This window comes from Dendrobates tinctorius, unplaced genomic scaffold (assembly GCF_039654945.1).
Source record: "Dendrobates tinctorius isolate UK_male_01 unplaced genomic scaffold, ASM3965494v1 ptg000188l, whole genome shotgun sequence".
In the NCBI taxonomy this organism is placed as follows: domain Eukaryota; kingdom Metazoa; phylum Chordata; class Amphibia; order Anura; family Dendrobatidae; genus Dendrobates; species Dendrobates tinctorius.
In genome coordinates, this window is record NW_027361855.1 from 5,312,504 (window position 1) to 5,333,853 (window position 21,350).

A 21,350-nucleotide genomic window follows, 5' to 3' on the forward strand; every position below is an offset into this window, starting at 1 on the left:
TGCACAATAACTTTTAGGGTCCTGTTACCCTTGGAAAAATAAGAATTGAGGGTGAAAAGATCATTTTTGTGGAAAAAATATGATTTTTTAATTGTACGGCTTTATGTTATAAAATTCTGTGAAGCCCTTGGGGGTTCAAAGTTCTCACCACACATCTAGATAAGTTCCTTAGGGGGTCTAGTTTCCAAAATGGTGTCATTTGTGGGGGGTTTCCACTGTTTTGGTACATCAGGGGTTTTCCAATCGCGACATGGTGTCCAATCTCAATTCCAGCCAAAAACGTCAAATGGCGCTGCTTCCCTTCCGAGCTCTGCCATGCGCCCAAATAGTGGTTTACCCCCCCACATGTGGGGTATCAGCGTACTCAGGACAAATTGCACAATAACTTTTAGGGTCCTGTTACCCTTGGAAAAATAAGAATTGAGGGTGAAACGATCATTTTTGTGGAAAAAATATGATTTTTTAATTGTACGGCTTTATGTTATAAACTTCTGTGAAGCCCTTGGGGGTTCAAAGTTCTCACCACACATCTAGATAAGTTCCTTGGGGGGTCTAGTTTCCAAAATGGGGTCACTTGTAGGGGGTTTCCACTGTTTAGGTACATCAGGGACTCTCCAAACGTGACATGGCGTCCGATCTGAATTCCAGACAATTTTGCATTGAAAAAGTCAAACGGCGCTCCTTCCATTCTGAGCTCTGCCATGCGCCGAAACAGTTGTTCCCCCCCACATATCAGGTATCAGCGTACTCAGGACAAATTGCACAATAACTTTTGCAGTCCAATTTCTCCTGTTACCCTTGGTAAAATAAAAAAAATTGAACCTGAAGTACTTTTTTTGTGAAAAAAATTTAGATGTTCATTTTTTTTTAAATATTCAAAAAAATTCCTGTGACGCACCTAAAGGGTTAATAAACTTCTTGAATGTGGTTTTGAGCACCTTAACGGGTGCAGTTTTTAGAATGGTGTCACTTTTGGGTATTTTCTATCATATAGACCCCTCAAAGTGGCTTCAAATGTGATGTGGTCCGTAAAAATAAAATGGTGTTGTAAAAATGAGAAATCGCTGGTCAACTTTTAACCCTTATGACTTCCTAAAAAAAAAAAATTTGGTTCCAAAATTGTGCTGATGTAAAGTAAACATGTGGGAAATGTTAGTTATCAAGTTTTTTGGGTGCCATATCTCTGTGATTTAAGGGCATAAAAATTCAAAGTTGGAAAATTGCAAAATTTTCAAAATTTTCGCCAAATTTCCGTTTTTCTCACAAATAAACGCAAGTTATTTGAATGAAATTTTACCACTAACATGAAGTACAATATGTCACGAGAAAACAATGTCAGAATCACCGGGATCCATGGAAGCGTTCCAGAGTTATGACCTCATAAAGGTACAGTGGTCAGAATTGTAAAAATTGGCCCGGTCATGAACGTGCAAACCACCCTTGGGGGTGAAGGGGTTAAACTGGCCTCTGCCCCCGTATCCACTAAGGCTTTTACACACTGCCGATTTTTATTTTTCCAATTAATGGTCAAATTTACATGAGAGCGTTTATCCAGATGGAGGGCTCGGCCAGAGAGTCAATTACTCATATTTCCCTTAGACTGAGAAACTACTGGGGAAGGAGAAGTTAACTCTCTTCGCTGTGTATTAAGTGTCTGCAGTAATGCTGCCTTTACCTCAGGAAAAAGATCGCAAAGATCCTCAAACCCCGGCGCTGTGGGTTTCATTGGCGACGAAGAGGGAGTGGGCCCTCTCCCCCCTCGTGTCCAACTACGCCCACGCTGTGGAGATTCAGAATCTTTCACTGTCACCTTTTTATTTTGGGAACTGATTTCTTAAGAAGCCCTCACTTTTGGTATAATTTCCACATTTCATCTGTACCAATGCCATCAATTTTCTCTCTAGGAACCCCATCTTTCAGCAAGGCAATAAACATATCCTTGCGTGAGGTGCGGTGGCCATTACTATCGCCTCTGGACTCTCTACGCTGCTCCCCAGATGTATAGTTACCACTGTGCTTGGGACTCGGACCCCAATCTCCTAAATCTCCTGTCGGATTGCCTCTAAGGTGTTAGAGATAGTTTTCCCAGTCTGATTCACCATCAGGGTCATCATTACATGTTTATAAGCTGGGGGAGCAGCCCTGATTATGCGATTCCTGATAGACGCACTGACAAGGACATCCATGTAAGTGTCATATGTGTCTGCAGAAATGGCATTTTTCATAACCTCTTCCTTTAACATCTGACAACAATCTTTTAAAGTAAACCATGGCTTCTCATTAGGGGGCCAATCTGCTTCAGATGGATATTTATGCCGTAATGCCATGGCCACTACATCCAGCATACAGCAGACTACATGAGGCTGATGAATCTGCAGTGTGCGGAACGCTTCCTTCACTACAGGTTCATGACTCAGCTGCACGAACTTTGGACCATCTACCATGTCTAGTCGCAGCCCATGGGCTCCTGTCTCCCATAACCTAACTGCCCAGGTAATCAAGGATTCATTAGATTTTTGGGAAAAATGATCATGAAGATCATTGAGTTCTTGTTGACTAAAATCCTCCATCACATCTCTCTGCTGTCTACCTGCAGGGGTCTCTACGACCCGCCTGCGATGTATAGGATGTGCCTTCACTGAGTCAGCAGGAGGATCAGTCTCCCACTGCTCATTGAAGTACCCATCCTGATCAGAGTCAGAGTCAGTGGAATCCCACACATCACCATCCCATTGGTCGGGATCCCACTGAACCCCAGCCATCGCTATGGCCAAAGCCACCTTTTTCTTATTCACTTTACCACGTCTCTTTTTATATTTGTACTGGGCTACACGTACAGCTGCCCTTTCCGCAACATTCTGGTACCCATCACATTTATCCATTAGCAGCTTATTCTGACAGTGCACCATTGTCACAGCACTCTGCATCGCACACACTTGCTGTTCTAATGCTTGCATTCTTTGCAGCAATTTAAGCCGTTCCTCATGCTGCCTCCTATAAGTATGTAACAAGATCCATCCTCTCCTGTCCACAGCACCCAGCTCTTTGTTTTTTTCTACTCTCACTCTCTGCAGACATGTCACCACATTGGCAGGTTCAGCCTCTTCTAAACATTTATCCCATGATTTATTTAATCCTACACATTGCGACCATTCATTGGCCAAAATATGTTAAGGAGCCTGCTCCCACCCTGGAATTTCAACAGAAACATTTACAACCTCTTTTTTTTCTTAAAGAGAGACATTTTGTACGCAATATCACACAATTTTTCTGGACTATCGGAATTTGTAGTTTAAATTCAGGATTATCAATTCAATTCTAAGCCTTCTGCGTATCCTGCCGACTACGCCAATTTTTGTATTGCCAACTGTTCAGCAATAAAGGTTCGGATACGGCTTTAGAGAAGGCTACTACTTGGATATAACACAAATTTATTATACAATGATTGAAATAGAAAATAGTATGATATTGCGTATACTTATATATTCAAACTACAAAGATTTAAGTACATATACTCACATCAGAAAGAAGAAAAGGATCTTCACTAGGGGCATTTACGTCATTTATGTCATTTGTCCGGAAATACTTCAACTGGAGGAGCAGTCAGTGAAGACAGAGAATGCTCTCCTAGGATCTACACTGTGGCTCTCACACATGTCCACAAGCTCCTCCCTTCAGTGACTGCTTTACCAGCTTTTATATGCTTTAAACAAAAGGTTTACACACTATAATATTGTGTAAACATGAAAATACACAAGTTAGTTGTCTGATGTTCCAATCACATGATAGTGGCCACCTATTATGAATAAATAACATCAAACAAATATTGTGTCTTCGGACTATTTACTCCTGCCCTGATATTTACATATGATAAGAACAAAGTTTCCAACAACTTTCTATGACCAGAGCCCTAGCACAAAATATATATTTCAACTGCAATTGTCTATATGCCTAGTCCACTTTTAACCCCCATATGACACAAATATCAGATGATGCCTTGTCAATATACTCACACCATTCACTGATCTTAAAATTCAAGTAAGTCAACAGCGTACACAAAGGTTAATCCTTTCCAGTAATCCAGATTAAACATACTGTTTCAACAAGCATTGTCTTTTAGCATACTCAACACACAGGCTGCATTTCAATAGCCATTGCAGGTCTGACCTCATGAACTCTGGTACTGGATATGGGGCCTTCTAATGCTGACATTACAGGTTAATTTCAATATGGACTAATCAATATATTACAATATGTAGGCTATAAGATATCCATATTTTTATTAGCACCATAGTTACCTACATTTCTTGTAATAGAAACTGTTGCATTTAACTTGAGAGGTTAAAAAAATTTGTTAAAGTTGTTTGGACTATGGTGTTTTAATACGATAAAAATAGTGCTTTTCCCGTTTACCAGAACAGAAAATTTGGCAGTCTCATAATATGGACAATTGCCTTTCCTTTTTGTGTAACTTAACCCCTTAATCCCATATGACGTACTATCCCGTCCATGTGCCCTGGGACTTAATTCCCAGGGACGGGATAGTACGTCTTAGCAATCAGCGGCGCCCACGTGGTGAGCGCCGCTGATCGCGGCCGGGTTTCAGCTGATTATCACAGCTGACACCCGGCACTATGTGTCAGGGGCGGTCACGGACCGCCCCCGACACGTTAACCCCTTGCACACCTCGATCAAACACGAATGCGGTGTACCGGGGGTTAAAGGGAAGCATCGGCAGGGAGGGGGCTCCCTCCGTGCTTCCCTGAGCCCCCCACAGCAGCGCAATGTGCAGCGCTGCTGCTGGGGGCTCCTTCCCTGCAGGCCCCCGAATCCAAGATGGCGACGGGGACCTTCGAGGGCCTGCAGGGAGCCGGCTTCCTCAGTGCCTGCAAAGCGCAGGCACGAGGAAGTCAAGTGCAGTGCCTGTGACAGATCGCTGATCTGTCACAGTGATCTGTGATGTGACAGATCAGCGATCTGTCACAGGACAGTGATGTCCCACCTGGGAAAATGTAATAAAGCTAAAAAAAAAAAAAAAGTGTTAAAATAATTTTTTAACCCCTTCACTACCAAGGGTGGTTTGCACGTTAACTACCGGGCCAATTTTTACAATTCTGACCACTGTACCTTTATGAGGTCATAACTCTGGAACGCTTCTATGGATCCCGGTGATTCTGACAATGTTTTCTCGTGACATATTGTACTTCATGTTCGTGGTAAAATTGCATTCAAATAACTTGCGTTTATTTGTGAAAAAAACGGAAATTTGGCGAAAATTTTGAAAATTTCGCAATTTTCCAACTTTGAATTTTTATGCCCTTAAATCACAGCGATACGGCACACAAAAAACTTAATACATAACATTTCCCACATGTTTACTTTACATCAGCACAATTTTGCAACCAAAATTTTTTTTTGCTAGGAAGTTATAAGGGTTAAAATTTGACCAGCGATTTCTCATTTTTGCAACACCATTTTATTTTTAGGGACCACTTCGCATTTGAAGCCACTTTGAGGGGTCTATATGATAGAAAATACCCAAAAGTGACACCATTCTAAAAACTGCACCCCTCAAGGTGCTTAAAACCACATTCAAGAAGTTTATTAACCCTTTAGGTGCGTCACAGGAATTTTTTGAATATTAAAAAAAAAATGAACATTTAACTTTTTTTCACAAAAAAAATACTTCAGGTTCAATTTTCTTTATTTTACCAAGGGTAACAGGAGAAATTGGACTGCAAAAGTTATTGTGCAATTTGTCCTGACTACGCTGATACCTGATATGTGGGGGGGAACCACTGTTTCGGCGCATGGCAGAGCTCAGAATGGAAGGAGCGCCGTTTGACTTTTTCAATGCAAAATTGGCTGGAATTCAGATCGGACGCCATGTCACGTTTGGCGAGCCCCTGATGTACCTAAACAGTGGAAACCCCCCCAAGTGACCCCATTTTGGAAACTAGACCCCCCAAGGAACTTATCTAGATATGTGGTGAGAACTTTGAACCCACAAGGGCTTCACAGAAGTTTATAACGTACAGCGGTACAATTAAAAAATCATATTTTTTCCACAAAAATGATCTTTTCACCCACAATTTTTATTTTTCCAAGGGTAACAGGACCCTAAAAGTTTTTGTGCAATTTGTCCTGAGTACGCTGATACCCCATATGTGGGTGTAAATGACTATTTGGGCGCATAGCAGAGCTCGGAAGGGAAGCAGCGCCATTTGACGTTTTTGGCTAGAATTGAGATCGGACACCATGTCGCGATTGGAAAACCCCTGATGTACCAAAACAGTGGAAACCCCCCACAAATGACACCATTTTGGAATCTAGACCCCCCAAGGAACTTATCTAGATGTGTGGTGAGAACTTTGAACCCCCAAGGGCTTCACAGAAGTTTATAACGTACAGCAGTACAATTAAAAAATCATATTTTTTCCACAAAAATGATCTTTTCACCCTCAATTCTTATTTTTCCAAAAGTAACAGGACCCTAAAAGATATTGTGCAATTTATCCTGAGTACGCTGATACCCCACATGTGGGTGTAAACCACTATTTGGGCGTATGGCAGAGCTCGGAAGGGAAGCAGCGCCATTTGACGTTTTTGGCTGGAATTGAGATCGGACACCATGTCGCATTAGGAAAGCCCCTGATGTACCAAAACAGTAGAAACCCCCCACAAATGACACCATTTTGGAAACTAGACCCCCCAAGGAACTTATTTAGATGTGTGGTGAGCACTTTGAACCCCCCAGTGCTTCACTGAAGTTTATAACGTCCGGGCGTGAAAATAAAAAAATCGTATTTTTTCCACAAACATGATCTTTTAGTCACCATTTTTTTATTTTCCCAAGGGTAACAGGAGAAATTGGACCCCAAAAGTTGTTGTCCAATTTGTCCTGAGTACGCTGATACCTCATATGTGGGAGAAAACTACTGTATGGGCACACGTCGGGGCTCGGAAGGGAAGTAGTGACGTTTTGGAATGCAGACTTTGATGGAATGGTCTGCGGGTGTCATGTTGCGTTTGGAGAGCCCCTGATGTACCTAAACAGTGGAAACCCCCCACAAGTGACCCCATTTTGGAAACTAGATCCCCTAATGAACTTATCTAGATGTGTGGTGAGCACTTGGAACCCCCCCAGTGCTTCACAGAAGTTTATAACGACCGGGCGTGAAAATAAAAAAATCGTATTTTTTCCACAAACATGATCTTTTAGTCCCCATTTTTTTATTTTCCCAAGGGTAACAGGAGAAATTGGACCCCAAAAGTTGTTGTCCAATTTGTCCTGAGTACGCTGATATCTCATATGTGGGAGAAAACTACTGTATGGGCACACGTCGGGGCTCGGAAGGGAAGTAGTGACGTTTTGGAATGCAGACTTTGATGGAATGGTCTGCGGGTGTCATGTTGCGTTTGGAGAGCCCCTGATGTACCTAAACAGTGGAAACCCCCCACAAGTGACCCCATTTTGGAAACTAGACCCCCTAATGAACTTATCTAGATGTGTGGTGAGCACTTTGAACCCCCCAGTGCTTCACAGAAGTTTATAACGACCGGGCGTGAAAATAAAAATATCGTATTTTTTCAACAAACATCATCTTTTAGTCCCCATTTTTTTTATTTTCCCAAGGGTAACAGGAGAAATTGGACCCCAAAAGTTGTTGTCCAATTTGTCCTGAGTACGCTGATATCTCATATGTGGGAGAAAACTACTGTATGGGCACACGTCGGGGCTCGGAAGGGAAGTAGTGACGTTTTGGAATGCAGACTTTGATGGATTGGTATGCGGGTGTCATGTGCGTTTGGAGAGCCTCTGATGTACCTAAACTATTGAAACTCCCCACAAGTGACCCCATTTTGGAAACTAGACCCCCCACGGAGCTTATCTAGATGTGTGGAGAGCACTTTGAACCCCCAAGTGCTTCACAGAAGTTTATAACGCCTGGGCGTGAAAATAAAAAAACCATTTTTTTCCGCAAAATTATATTTTTGCCCCCAGTTTTTTATTTTCCTAAGGGTAACAGGAGAAATTGGACCCCAAAAGTTGTTTTGTAATTTGTCCTGAGTAGGCTGATACCCTACATGTGGGGGTAAAACACTGTTTGGGCACATGGCAGAGCTTGGAAGGGAAGGAGCACCATTTGACTTTTTCAACGCAGAATTGGCTGGAATTGAGATCAGACGCCATGTTGCCTTTGGAGAGCACCTGATGTGCCCAAACAGTGGAAACCCCCAATTATAACTCCAACCCTAACCTCAACACACCCCTAACCCTAATCTGAGCCCTAGCCCTAACCCTAACCCTAGCCCTAGCCCTAACCCTAGCCCTAACCCTAGCCCTAGCCCTAACCCTAGCCCTAACCCTACCCTAACCCTAACCCTAGCGGGAAAATGGAAATAAATACATTTTCTTTTAGTTTTATTATTTTTCTCTAACTAAGGGGGTGATAACGGGGGGTTTGATTTACGATTTATGGCGGTTTTTATGTTTGGCGGCTGTCGCACGCTAAAAGACGCTTTTTATTGTAAAAATAGTTTTTGCATCACCACATATTGTGAGCTATAATTTTTCCATATTTTGACCCACCGAGTCATGTGAGGTCTTATTTTTTGCGGGACGAGTTGACGTTTTTATTGGTACCATTTTCGGGCACGTGACATTTTTTGATCGCTTTTTATTCCGATTTTTGGGATGCAGAATGAACAAAAACCAGCTTTTCATGAATTTCTTTTGGGGGGTGCGTTTACACCGTTCCGCGTGCGGTAAAATTGATAACGCGTTTTTATTCTTCGGGTCAGTACGGTTACAGCGATACCTCATTTAGGTCGTTTTTTTATGTTTTGTCGGTTTTTTGCAATGAAAACAATTTTATATAAAAAATAATTATTTTTGCATCGCTTTATTCTGCGAGCTATAACTTTTTTATTTTTTTGCGGATGATGCTGTATGGTGGCTTGTTTTTTGCGGGACAAGATGACGTTTTCAGCGGTACCATGGATATTTATATGCGTCTTTTTGATCGCGCGTTATTGCACTTTTTGTTCGGTGGTATGATAATAAATCATTATTTTTTGCTTCGTTTTTTATTTTTATTTTTTAAGGGGTTCGCTAAAGGGGTTAACTAATGGGACAGTTTTATAGGGCAGGTCATTACGGACGCGGCGATACCAAATATGTGTACTTTTATTGTTTTTTTTTTTTTTTATTTTCAAAAAATGGATTTATTGGGGAATATTTTTTTTTTTTAACTAATTTATTTAGCGATTTTTTTTAAATTATTTTTAACACTTTTTTTTTTTTTTTTTTTTTACTTTATTACCTTGTCCCAGGTGGGACATCACTGTCCTGTGACAGATCGCTGATCTGTCACATCACAGATTACTGTGACAGATCAGCGATCTGTCACAGGCACTGCTGCAGACTTCCTCATGCCTGCGCTTTGCAGGCACTGAGGAAGCCAGCTTCCTCAGGCCCCCGAAGGCCCCCGTCGCCATCTTGGATTCGGGGGCCTGGAGGAAGGGAGTCCCCCGCAGCAGCGCTGCACATTGCGCTGCCGTGGGGGGCTCAGGGAAGCACGGAGGGAGCCCCCTCCCTGCCGATGCTTCCCTTTAACCCCCCGGTACACCGCGATCGCGTTTGATCGCGGTGTGCAAGGGGTTAACGTGTCGGGGGCGGTCCGTGACCGCCCCTGACACATTGTGCCGGGTGTCAGCTATGATAATTAGCTGACACTCGGCCGCGATCAGCGGCGCTCACCACGTGGGCGCCGCTGATCGCGATGACGTAATATTCCGTCCATGGTAATTAGGTCCATGGTCACATGGACGGAATATTACGTCAATTGTAGGTAAGGGGTTAAAAATCGCCAATTAGAAAAAAAAAAAATATTCCCCCAATAAATTAATTTTTTGGAAGAAAAAAAAACAAAAAAAAAAACAATAAAAGTACACATATTTGGTATCGCCGCGTCCGTAACGGCCTGCCCTATAAAACTGTCCCATTAGTTAACCCCTTTAGCGATCCCCTTAAAAAATAAAAAACAAAGCAAAAAATGATTTATTATCATACCGCCGAACAAAAAGTGCAATAACTTGCGATCAAAAAGACGCATATAAATATCCATGGTACCGCTGAAAACGTCATCTTGTCCCGCAAAAAACGAGCTGCCATACAGCATCATCAGCGAAAAAATAAAAAAGTTATAGCTCGCAGAATAAAGCGATGCAAAAATAATTATTTTTTATATAAAATAGTTTTCATTGCATAAAACCGACAAAACATAAAAAAAAGACCTAAATGAGGTATCGCTGTAACCGTACTGACCCGAAGAATAAAACCGTTTTATCAATTTTATCGCACGCGGAACGGTGTAAACGCACCCCCCCAAAAGAAATTCATGAAACGCTGGTTTTTGTTCATTCTGCGTCCCAAAAATCGGAATAAAAAGCGATCAAAAAATGTCACGTGCCCGAAAATGGTACCAATAAAAACATCAACTCGTCCTGCAAAAAATAAAACCTCACATGACTCGGTGGGTCAAAATACGGAAAAATTATAGCTCTCAAAATGTGGTGATGCAAAAACTATTTTTACAATAAAAAGCGTCTTTTAGCGTGTGACAGCTGCCAAACATAAAAACCCGCCATAAATAGTAAATCAAACCCCCCATTATCACCCCATTAGTTAGGGAAAAATAATAAAATTAAAAGAAAATGTATTTATTTCCATTTTCCCATTAGGGTTAGGGTTAGGGCTAGGGTTAGGGCCAAGGCTAGGGCTAGGGTTAGGGCTAGGGTTAGGGCTGAGATTAGGGTTAGGGGTGTGTTGGGGTTATGGTTGGAGTTAGAATTGGGGTGTTTCCACTGTTTGGGCACATCAGGTGCTCTCCAAATGCAACATGGCGTCTGATCACAATTCCAGCCAATTCTGAGTTGAAAAAGTCAAATGGTTGTCCTTCCCTTCCAAGCTCTGCCATGCGCCCAAACAGTGTTTTACCCCCACATATGGGGTATCAGCCTACTCAGGACAAATTGCAAAACAACTTTTGGGGTCCAATTTCTTCTGTTACCCTTAGGAAAATAAAAAACTGGGGGCAAAAATATCATTTTTGTAGAAAAAAATGATTTTTTTATTTTCACGCCCGGGCGTTATAAACTTCTTTGAAGCACTTGGGGGTTCAAAGTGCTCACCACACATCTAGATAAGTTCCGTGGGGGGTCTAGTTTCCAAAATGGGGTCACTTGTGGGGAGTTTCAATAGTTTAGGTACATCAGGGGCTCTCCAAACGCACATGACACCCGCAGACCATTCCATCAAAGTCTGCATTCAAAACGTCACTACTTCCCTTCCGAGACCCGACGTGTGCCCATACAGTAGTTTTCTCCCACATATGGGGTATCAGCGTACTCAGGACAAATTGGACAACAACTTTTGTGGTCCAATTTCTCCTGTTACCCTTCTGAAAATAAAAAAATTGGGGACTAATTGATCATGTTTGTGGAAAAAATACGATTTTTTTATTTTCACGCCAGGGCGTTATAAACTTCTGTGAAGCACTGGAGGGGTCAAAGTGCTCACCACACATCTAGATAAGTTCCTTTGGGGAGGTCTAGTTTCCAAAATGGTGTCATTTGTGGGGGGTTTCCACTGTTTTGGTACATCAGGGGTTTTCCAATCGCGACATGGTGTCCGATCTCAATTTCAGCCAAAAATGTCAAATGGCGCTGCTTCCCTTCTGAGCTCTGCCATGCTCCCAAATAGTGGTTTACCCCCACATGTGGGGCATCAGCGTACTCAGGACAAATTGCACAATAACTTTTATGGTCCTGTTACCCTTGGGGAGATAAAAATTGGGGGTGAAAAGATCATTTTTGTGGAAAAAATATTTTTTAATTGTATCGTTGTACGTTATAAACTTCTGTGAAGCCCTTGTGGGTACAAAGTTCTCACCACATATCTAGATAAGTTCCTTGGGGGGTCTAGTTTCCAAAATGGGGTCACTTGTGGGGGGTTTCCACTGTTTAGGTACATCAGGGGCTCTCCAAACGTGACATGGCGTCCGATCTGAATTCCAGCCAATTTTGGATTGAAAAAGTCAAACGGCGCTCCTTCCCTTCTGAGCTCTGCCATGCGCCGAAACAGTGGTTCCCCCCCACATATCAGGTATCAGCGTACTCAGGACAAATTGCACAATACATTTTGCAGTCCAATTTCTCCTGTTACCCTTGGAAAAATAAAAAAATTGAACCTGAAGTATTTTTTTTGTGAAAAAAAAGTTAAATGTTCATTTTTTTTAAATATTAAAAAAATTCCTGTGACGCACCTAAAGGGTTAATAAACTTCTTGAATGTGGTTTTGAGCACCTTAAGGGGTGCAGTTTTTAGAATGGTGTCACTTTTGGGTATTTTCTATCATATAGACCCCTCAAAGTGGCTTCAAATGTGATGTGGTCCGTAAATATAAAATGGTGTTGCAAAAATGAGAAATCGCTGGTCAATTTTTAACCCTTATAACTTCCTAACAAAAAAAATGTTGATTCCAAAATTGTGCTGATGTAAAGTAAACATGTGGGAAATATTACTTATTAAGTTTTTTGTGTGCCGTATCTCTGTGATTTAAGGGCATAAAAATTCAAAGTTGGAAAATTGCGAAATATATATATATATATATATATATACACACTGTATATATACAGTTGTGGCCAAAAGTATTGACACCCCTGCAATTTTGTCAGATAATACTCAGTTTCTTCCTGAAAATTATTGGAAACGCAAATTCTTTGTTATTATCTTCATTTAATTTGTCTTAAATGAAAAAACACAAAAAGATTTGTCCTAAAGCCAAATTGGATATAATTCCACACCAAACATAAAAAAGAGGGTGGACAAAAGTATTGGCACTGTTCGAAAAATCATGTGATGCTTCTCTAATTTGTGTAATTAACAGCACCTGTAACTTACCTGTGGCACCTAACAGGTGTTGGCAATAACTAAATCACACTTGCAGCCAGTTGACATGGATTAAAGTTGACTCAACCTCTGTCCTGTGTCCTTGTGTGTACCACATTGAGCATGGAGAAAAGACAGAAGACCAAAGAACTGTCTGAGGACTTGAGAAACCAAATTGTGAGGAAGCATGAGCAATCTCAAGGCTACAAGTCCATCTCCAAAGACCTGAATGTTCCTGTGTCTAACCTCCCTAGATGTGGACGGAAAAGAAAAATTGACAAGAGATTTCAATGCAAGATTGTGCGGATGTTGGATAAAGAACCTCGACTAACATCCAAACAAGTTCAAGCGGCCCTGCAGTCCGAGGGTACAACAGTGTCAACCCGTACTATCCGTCGGCATCTGAATGAAAAGGGACTGTATGGTAGGAGACCCAAGAAGACCCCACTTCTTACCCCGAGACATAAAAAAGCCAGGCTGGAGTTTGCCAAAACTTACCTGAAAAAGCCTAAAACGTTTTGGAAGAATGTTCTCAGGTCAGATGAGACAAAAGTAGAGCTTTTTGGGCAAAGGCATCAACACAGAGTTTTCAGGTGAAAAAAAGAGGCATTCAAAGAAAAAAACACGGTCCCTACAGTCAAACATGGCGGAGGTTCTCTGATGTTTTGGGGTTGCTTTGCTGCCTCTGACACTGGACTGCTTGACCTTGTGCATGCCATTATGAAGTCTCAAGACTACCAACAAATTTTGCAGCATAATGTAGGGCCCAGTGTGAGAAAGCTGGGTCTCCCTCAGAGGTCATGGGTCTTCCAGCAGGACAATGACCCAAAACGCACTTCAAAAAGCACTAGAAAATGGTTTGAGAGAAAGCACTGGAGACTTCTAAGGTGGCCAGCAATGAGTCCAGACCTGAATCCCATAGAACACCTGTGGAGAGATCTAAAAATAGCAGTTTGGAGAAGGCACCCTTCTAATATCAGGGATCTGGAGCAGTTTGCCAAAGAAGAATGGTCTAAAATTCCAGCAGAGCATTGTAAGAAACGCATTGATGGTTACCGGAAGCGGTTGGTCGCAGTTATTTTGGCTAAAGGTTGTGCAACCAAGTATTAGGCTGAGGGTACCAATACTTTTGTCTGGCCCATTTTTTGGAGTTTTGTGCGAAATGATCAATGTTTTGCTTTTTGCTTCATTCTCTTTTGTGTTTTTCATTTAAGACAAATTAAATGAAGATAATAATACCAAAGAATTTGTGATTGCAATCATTTTCAGGAAGAAACTGAGTATTATCTGACAAAATTGCAGGGGTGTCAATACTTTTGGCCACAACTGTATATATATATATATATATATATATATATATATATATATATATATATATATTGTGGCAGGGCTAAGGGTCGTGTAATTGATGGGAGATATGTGTCTCATAAATGGCTTATCTCCATAATGTAAGGCAGAAGTAAAGCGTACCAGATATTGTTATTGTTTTTGTTTGAAGGACCTGTGGTGAGGTCACAGTCATGTGACCAGTCAGCTGCTGGGAACGTGGGTGTGGCTACAGCCTTATAATGTGACCTGCTCCTGAACTAGGGAGCTGTATGTGGGGAGGACTACACCTCCCAGCATGTGCTGAGACTCGCGGTCTGAGTCTGCAACCACGAAGATTTATGTTTTGTTTGCCTAAGCTAGAGGCTATTTTTGGTGATACGCTGTTTTATGGTTTATGACAGAAATAAACCTCATGAACTTTGGAAGAACCGGTCTCCTGATTGTCTCCCGCTGCACCTGAGCGAGTCACATCCCCACAATTGGTGGTACACGTGCGGGCAGCGGTCCCAGCAGAGACTTGAGACAGTTGCTGCATGTCCTGGGTGAAGTTTGCAGCGGGGCAACAAGCATTGCCTGGACTCATGGAGGACCTCATGAAACACCTGGTCCAGTCCCAGGCACTACAGCAGGAAACCAACAAGCTGTTGTTACAGCAGATCCAGCAAAGCCAGCAGGAGCAGCGGCAGCAGTTCCAGCAGAGCCAGCAGGAACAACGGCAGCAGATGCAGCTTCTGGCAACCGCCATCCAGGAGGGCAGGACGAGCGCCCCAACCCCAGGTCGGGCTGATGCCACCGACGTCGAGAAGGCGGTAAGACGCGCATTACAAAAAATGACCCCTGAGGATGATGTGGAGGCCTTCCTGACGGTGTTTGAGAGGGTGGCTGAGAGGGAAAAACTTCAGCCAGAGCGGTGGGCGGAGGTACTGGCCCCTTACCTAAAGGGGGAGCCCCAGAAGGCGTACTTTGACCTGACGGTACAAGATGCCAGAGAGTATCCCAAATTAAAAGCGGAAATTCTCGCACGCTTGGGGGTAACAATGACTACCAGGGCACAGCGAGTTCATCGCTGGGCCTATCACCGGGACAAACCCCCGCGCTCCCAAATGTTTGACCTGTTGCACCTGGTCCAGAAATGGCTGCAGCCAGAGTCGGCTTCCCCTGCACAGATGGTAGAGCGAGTTGTGATGGATCGGTTTGTGCATTCTCTGCCGAGACCTCTACAGACTTGGGTTGCCCAGGGTGATCCCCAAAATGCTGATGAACTGGTTGGGCTGGTCGAGAGATACCAGGGGATGGAAGGTTCCTTGGGGAAGCAGCCCATTCCATATTGGGGGTCCCAGCAGGGGGCGGAGTCACAAAAAGGGATGGTGCGTCCAAGGTCAAAAGGGGCGGGGGAGGCGGTGCCCAAGGTCCCCTCGGGTGTTATTTGCTGGAAGTGTCATGGGCCAGGACATATAGCGGCCCGTTGTCCCCAGACCACCGAGCAGATGGACTGCAGCATGGGACGCCGTAGTTCATACTACGCATATCCAGCTTGCAGTGTGAACTCGCTACCTAACAAGGGGCCACAAGCGTGTCCCGTGAAGGTGAACGGTCGAGCAGTAATGGCGCTTCTGGACTCCGGGAGCTTGGTGACGCTTGTGAGGGCCAGTTTTCCTCTAAACATACTCCCGGGTAAAAAGATTGGTGTTCGGTGCATACATGGCGATGCAAAGGACTACCCTATGGCTAGGGTGAAGATTGAAACGGCGCATGGCACCGAGTCGCATGAAGTTGGCGTTGTTCGAGACTTGTTGCATCCCATAATTATTGGCCGGGATTTCTGTCTGTTTTGGGATCTGTGGGGGATGGGTTCTGAGTGTGCTAGCAAGAGCAGGGAACCAATCCACCCCACTGAGGTATCGCCACCACCAGAGGCAGACGAGTTCCCTTTATGTGTCCTTGTTGGGGATGAAGAGGAAGGGTCCCCTGTACCTGACATCCCGGAGTTAGGGGTGGCCGTGGAGAATTTTGGGACTGCCCAACATAGGGACCCCACACTAAGGGAAGCCTTTAACAATGTCACCGTCATTAATGGGGTTGCACAAGAGCCGGGAGCAGACACAAGGTTTCCCCATTTTATGTTGAGTGGGGAATTGTTGTACCGGGTCATGAAAATAAGGGAGGAGGTGGCAGAGCAGTTAATAGTACCAGGCCCCTATAGACGAAAAGTGTTGGACATGGCCCATTCACACATCTTGGGGGGGACACCTGGGGGTGGAAAAAACCCAGGAACGGATTGTACAGAGGTTCTATTGGCCTGGGTGTCACCGGGAAATAGTAAACTATTGCAGGTCCTGCCCGACATGTCAGTTAACTGCCCCCACATCTCATTTTCGGAACCCTCTTGTGCCACTGCCCATTATTGAGGTGCCATTTGAGAGAATTGCCATGGACTTGGTCGGTCCCTTAGTTAAATCAGCTCGGGGCCATCAGTATATATTAGTCATCCTGGACTATGCCACACGCTATCCTGAGGCCATTCCCCTGAGAAACTCCTCTGCGAAGAGTATAGCCCGTGAGCTGGTCCATGTGTTTTCCCGGACGGGTTTGCCGAAGGAGATCCTGACCGACCAGGGGACACCTTTTATGAGCAAGGTGATGAGAGAATTGTGCAGAGTCTTGCAAATTTCCCAGCTGAGGACTTCAGTGTACCATCCACAGTCAGATGGCCTTGTTGAGAGGTTTAACAAGACCCTGAAGAGCATGCTGAGAAAAGTCATAGAGGAAGATGGTAGAGACTGGGATTGTCTCTTACCGTATTTACTGTTTTCTATCCGTGAAGTTCCCCAGGCCTCCACGGGGTTCTCCCCCTTCGAGCTTCTGTACGGCCGGCATCCGCGAGGTCTCCTAGATATAGCCAAGGAAACCTGGGAAGCCGAAGTCACGCCCCACAGAAGCGTCATTGAGCATGTGGCACTGATGCAGCAGAGGGTTGCGAAGGTGATGCCCATTGTTAAAGAACATCTCCACCAGGCACAAGAGGCTCAGGCCAGGGTCTACAACCGGTCAGCCAGAGTGAGGCAGTTCAATCCGGGAGACCGAGTTCTCGTGCTAATACCGACGGTGGAAAGTAAGTTCTTGGCCAAGTGGCAAGGGCCATATGAGGTGGTGGAGAAACTGGGAGACGTAAACTACAAGATCCACCAACCCGGAAGACGGAAGCCATACCAGGTTTACCATGTTAACCTTATCAAGCCGTGGCAAGATAGAGAGCCAGCGGTAACTCCGTGCTTGCTGGGCAACCTAGAAGGGGAGGTTGGAGCCGTTACCATAGCGGAGACTCTATCGAAGGCCCAGAAGCAGCAGTGCCGGGAGTTACTCCAGAAAAACCGCGACCTGTTCTCAGAGTTGCCGGGGTGCACGAAGGTGGTGGAGCACGAAATTCTGACCGAGCCACATGTGCGGGTGAACGTGAAACCATATCGTATTCCTGAGGCCCGGCGAGAGGTAATCTCCAAGGAGGTGCAGCGTATGTTGAAGCTCGGGGTCATTGAGGAATCCAAGAGCGTCTGGTCGAGCCCGATTGTCCTGGTCCCAAAACCTGATGGTGAATGGAGGTTCTGCAACGATTACCGGAAGCTGAATGAGGTCTCCAAGTTCGACGCTTATCCCATGCCACGCGTTGATGAGCTCATCGAGAGACTTGGACCTGCCAGGTACATAACCACTTTGGATCTGACCAAGGGATATTGGCAGATCCCCATGGCACAGGAAGCCAAGGAGAAGACGGCATTCTCCACACCAGACGGGTGCTTCCAGTATGTCCGGATGCCGTTTGGCCTACAGGGAGCTCCAGCAACCTTCCAGAGGGCGATGGATAGAATCCTTGCACCTCATAAGCTATACGCTGCCGCATACCTGGATGATATCGTCATCTTTACCCCGGACTGGGAGACTCACCTGGAAAAGGTCCAAGCAGTGTTTGACGCTCTAAGAGAGGCGGGGTTTACAATAAACCCGAAGAAGTGTGCCTTGGGGAGAGAAGAAGCCAAGTACCTCGGATATGTAGTGGGGCGTGGCGAGATCAAACCCCAAATCAATAAAGTGGAGGCAATTCAAACATGGCCGAGACCTCTGTCAAAGAAGCAAGTTAAAGCCTTCCTGGGGATTGTGGGATATTACAGGAGGTTTATCCCAAACTTTGCCACAATGGCTGCACCTCTAACTGATCTGCTTAAAGGGACAAAGTCAGTGATGGTCAGCTGGTCCGAAGAAGCAGAGTCAGCCTTCCAAGAAATGAAGGGAGCTCTTTGTAAGCAGCCCGTTTTGGTGGCCCCAGACTTTAAACGTGAATTTGTCCTCCAGACAGATGCCTCAGATGTCGGGGTAGGAGCTGTCCTTTCCCAAGAGATACGTGGGGAGGAGCATCCTGTTCTCTACTTGAGTAGGAAGTTGACTTCTTGTGAGAGAAATTACTCAGTTGTAGAGAAGGAGTGTTTGGCCATAAAATGGGCAGTGGACACATTACGGTACTACCTGGTGGGACGGAAGTTTAGGTTAATATCCGACCATGCCCCACTCAGGTGGATGAGGGAAACCAAGGGCAAGAATGCTAGGGTCACCCGCTGGTTCTTAGCCCTACAAGACTTCAGTTTCCATGTAGAGCATAGGGCCGGGAAGCTACATGGGAATGCCGATGCCCTCTCCAGAATCCCTTGCCTGGTAGGTGAAAGTGCCAAGCCCCATGGCTTTAGGCAGAGGGGGGAGGTATGTGGCAGGGCTAAGGGTCGTGTAATTGATGGGAGATATGTGTCTCATAAATGGCTTATCTCCATAATGTAAGGCAGAAGTAAAGCGTACCAGATATTGTTATTGTTTTTGTTTGAAGGACCTGTGGTGAGGTCACAGTCATGTGACCAGTCAGCTGCTGGGAACGTGGGTGTGGCTACAGCCTTATAATGTGACCTGCTCCTGAACCAGGGAGCTGTATGTGGGGAGGACTACACCTCCCAGCATGTGCTGAGACTCGCGGTCTGAGTCTGCAACCACGAAGGTTTATGTTTTGTTTGCCTAAGCTATAGGCTATTTTTGGTGATACGCTGTTTTATGGTTTATGACAGAAATAAACCTCATGAACTTTGGAAGAACCGGTCTCCTGATTGTCTCCCGCTGCACCTGAGCGAGTCACATCCCCACAATATATATATATATATATATATATATATACTAGCTGAAGAGCCCTGCGCTGCCCGGGCATGGTAACTAACTATGGATAGTTATAACAAATTATAATTATCCTCCATCCCATAGTCCCATGCCCATATACCCATCACACATCCTTCATCTCATAGTCCCATGCCCATATACCCATCATACATATCCTCTATCCCATAGTCCCGTGCCCATATTCCCATAATACATATCCACCATCCCATAGGCCCGTGCCCATATACCCATCATAGATATCCTCCATCCCATAGTCGAGTACCCATATACCCATCACACATCCTCCATCCCATAGTCCCATGCCCATATACCCATCACACATCCTCCATCCCATAGTCCCATGCCCATATACCCATCATACATATTCGCCATCCCACAGTTGAGTGTCCATATACCCATCACACATTATTCATCTCATAGTCCCATGCCCATATACCCATCATACATATCATTCATCCCATAGTCCCGTGCCCATATACCCATCATACATATCTGCCATCCCATAGTCCCGTGCCCATATACCCGTCATACATATCCTCCATCCCATAGTCCAGTTCCCATATACCCATCACACATCCTCCATCCCATAGTCAACCATTATGACATCATAATGAGCGGCTGGGCTTGCAACCTATGATGACATCAGCATCGCCATGGCAACCATTATGACATCATAATGAGGGGCGGGGCTTGATACACACACTTTTTCCCCAATATGTAGATAGGGGCAAAATTGTTTGGAGAATTGGAACGCGCGGCGTTAAAATTTCGCCTCACAACATAGCCTAGGACGCTCTCGGGGTCCAGACGTGTGACTGTGCCAAATTTTGTGGCTGTAGCTGCGACGGTGCGGATGCCAATCCCGGACATACATACATACACACACTTGAGCTTTATATAATAGATATATGGGTGCAATACTTCCTGAGTAATGTGGTAGTCAACACAAAATCTAAATGGAAAAAAATCAGGCAGCACTCCAGTTCAAGGAAAAATTGTGGGCTTTAATGACAAAGATCATGCTGTGAGGTTGAAAAGTTGCACCACTTGGTGCTGGATTAAAGCCCACAATTTTTCCTTGAACTGGAGAGCTGTCTGATTTTTTTCTATCTATATATGTTTTGAAGATTATTTGGTTTCAAAACGATGTGTACAGTGGTATTTTACAATGTGATTTTAACATGAACTTTTACATACCGAGAACTGCTGTATGTAAAACCTCATGTTAAAATCGGATTGCATACGGAGCGCATACACATGTCATACGGATGTTCCGTGGAAAAATTGCACGAAAATAGCATTACACTTGCATAGCACTCGTCCGTTTTTTACAGGGCTGTGGAGTCGAAGTCATGGAGCCGGAGCCCATTTTTGTGGAGTCAGAATTGGAGTCGGAGTCATGGAAACTGAGGAGTTGGAGTCGGAGGTTTGGCTTACCGACTCCACAGCCCTGGAATGAGGGAGTCGGAGTCGGAGAGTCAGAGTCGGAGTCATGGAAATTGAGGAGTCGGAGTTGGGGCCGGGGTTGGCTTACCAACTCCACAGCCCTGTTTTTTTTCGGTCCGGAAACCGGACCTTTTTTTTCTGACATATGGGAATGAGCCCTAATAATGACACTCAGCTCTGTTCCCGGAACTTTGTAATCACACACAGCTCTGCAGTGAGAAAACTGCACTGTTAGGCTGGTTTCACATTAGCGTTGAAACAACGCTGCGCACTGCGTCGGTAAGCCCCGCCCCGATCCGGCTCCCTGCCCGCCCCATCCGGGATCACCGCCTACTATCGCATTTGCACGCATGCGATGGGCGCACCCTATCTTTAGCATAGGGTGCGTAGATCATGCGCTGCCAGTGTGAAAG

At 44.6% G+C, this 21,350-nt stretch overlaps 1 protein-coding gene across 3 annotated transcripts in view; it reads right to left on the minus strand.

Annotated features, from left to right (window-relative positions):
- PLEKHM3 (pleckstrin homology domain containing M3) overlaps positions 1-21,350 on the minus strand; it is a 1,535,517-nt gene that overhangs the window by 1,512,933 nt on the left and 1,234 nt on the right. The window lies entirely within an intron of this gene.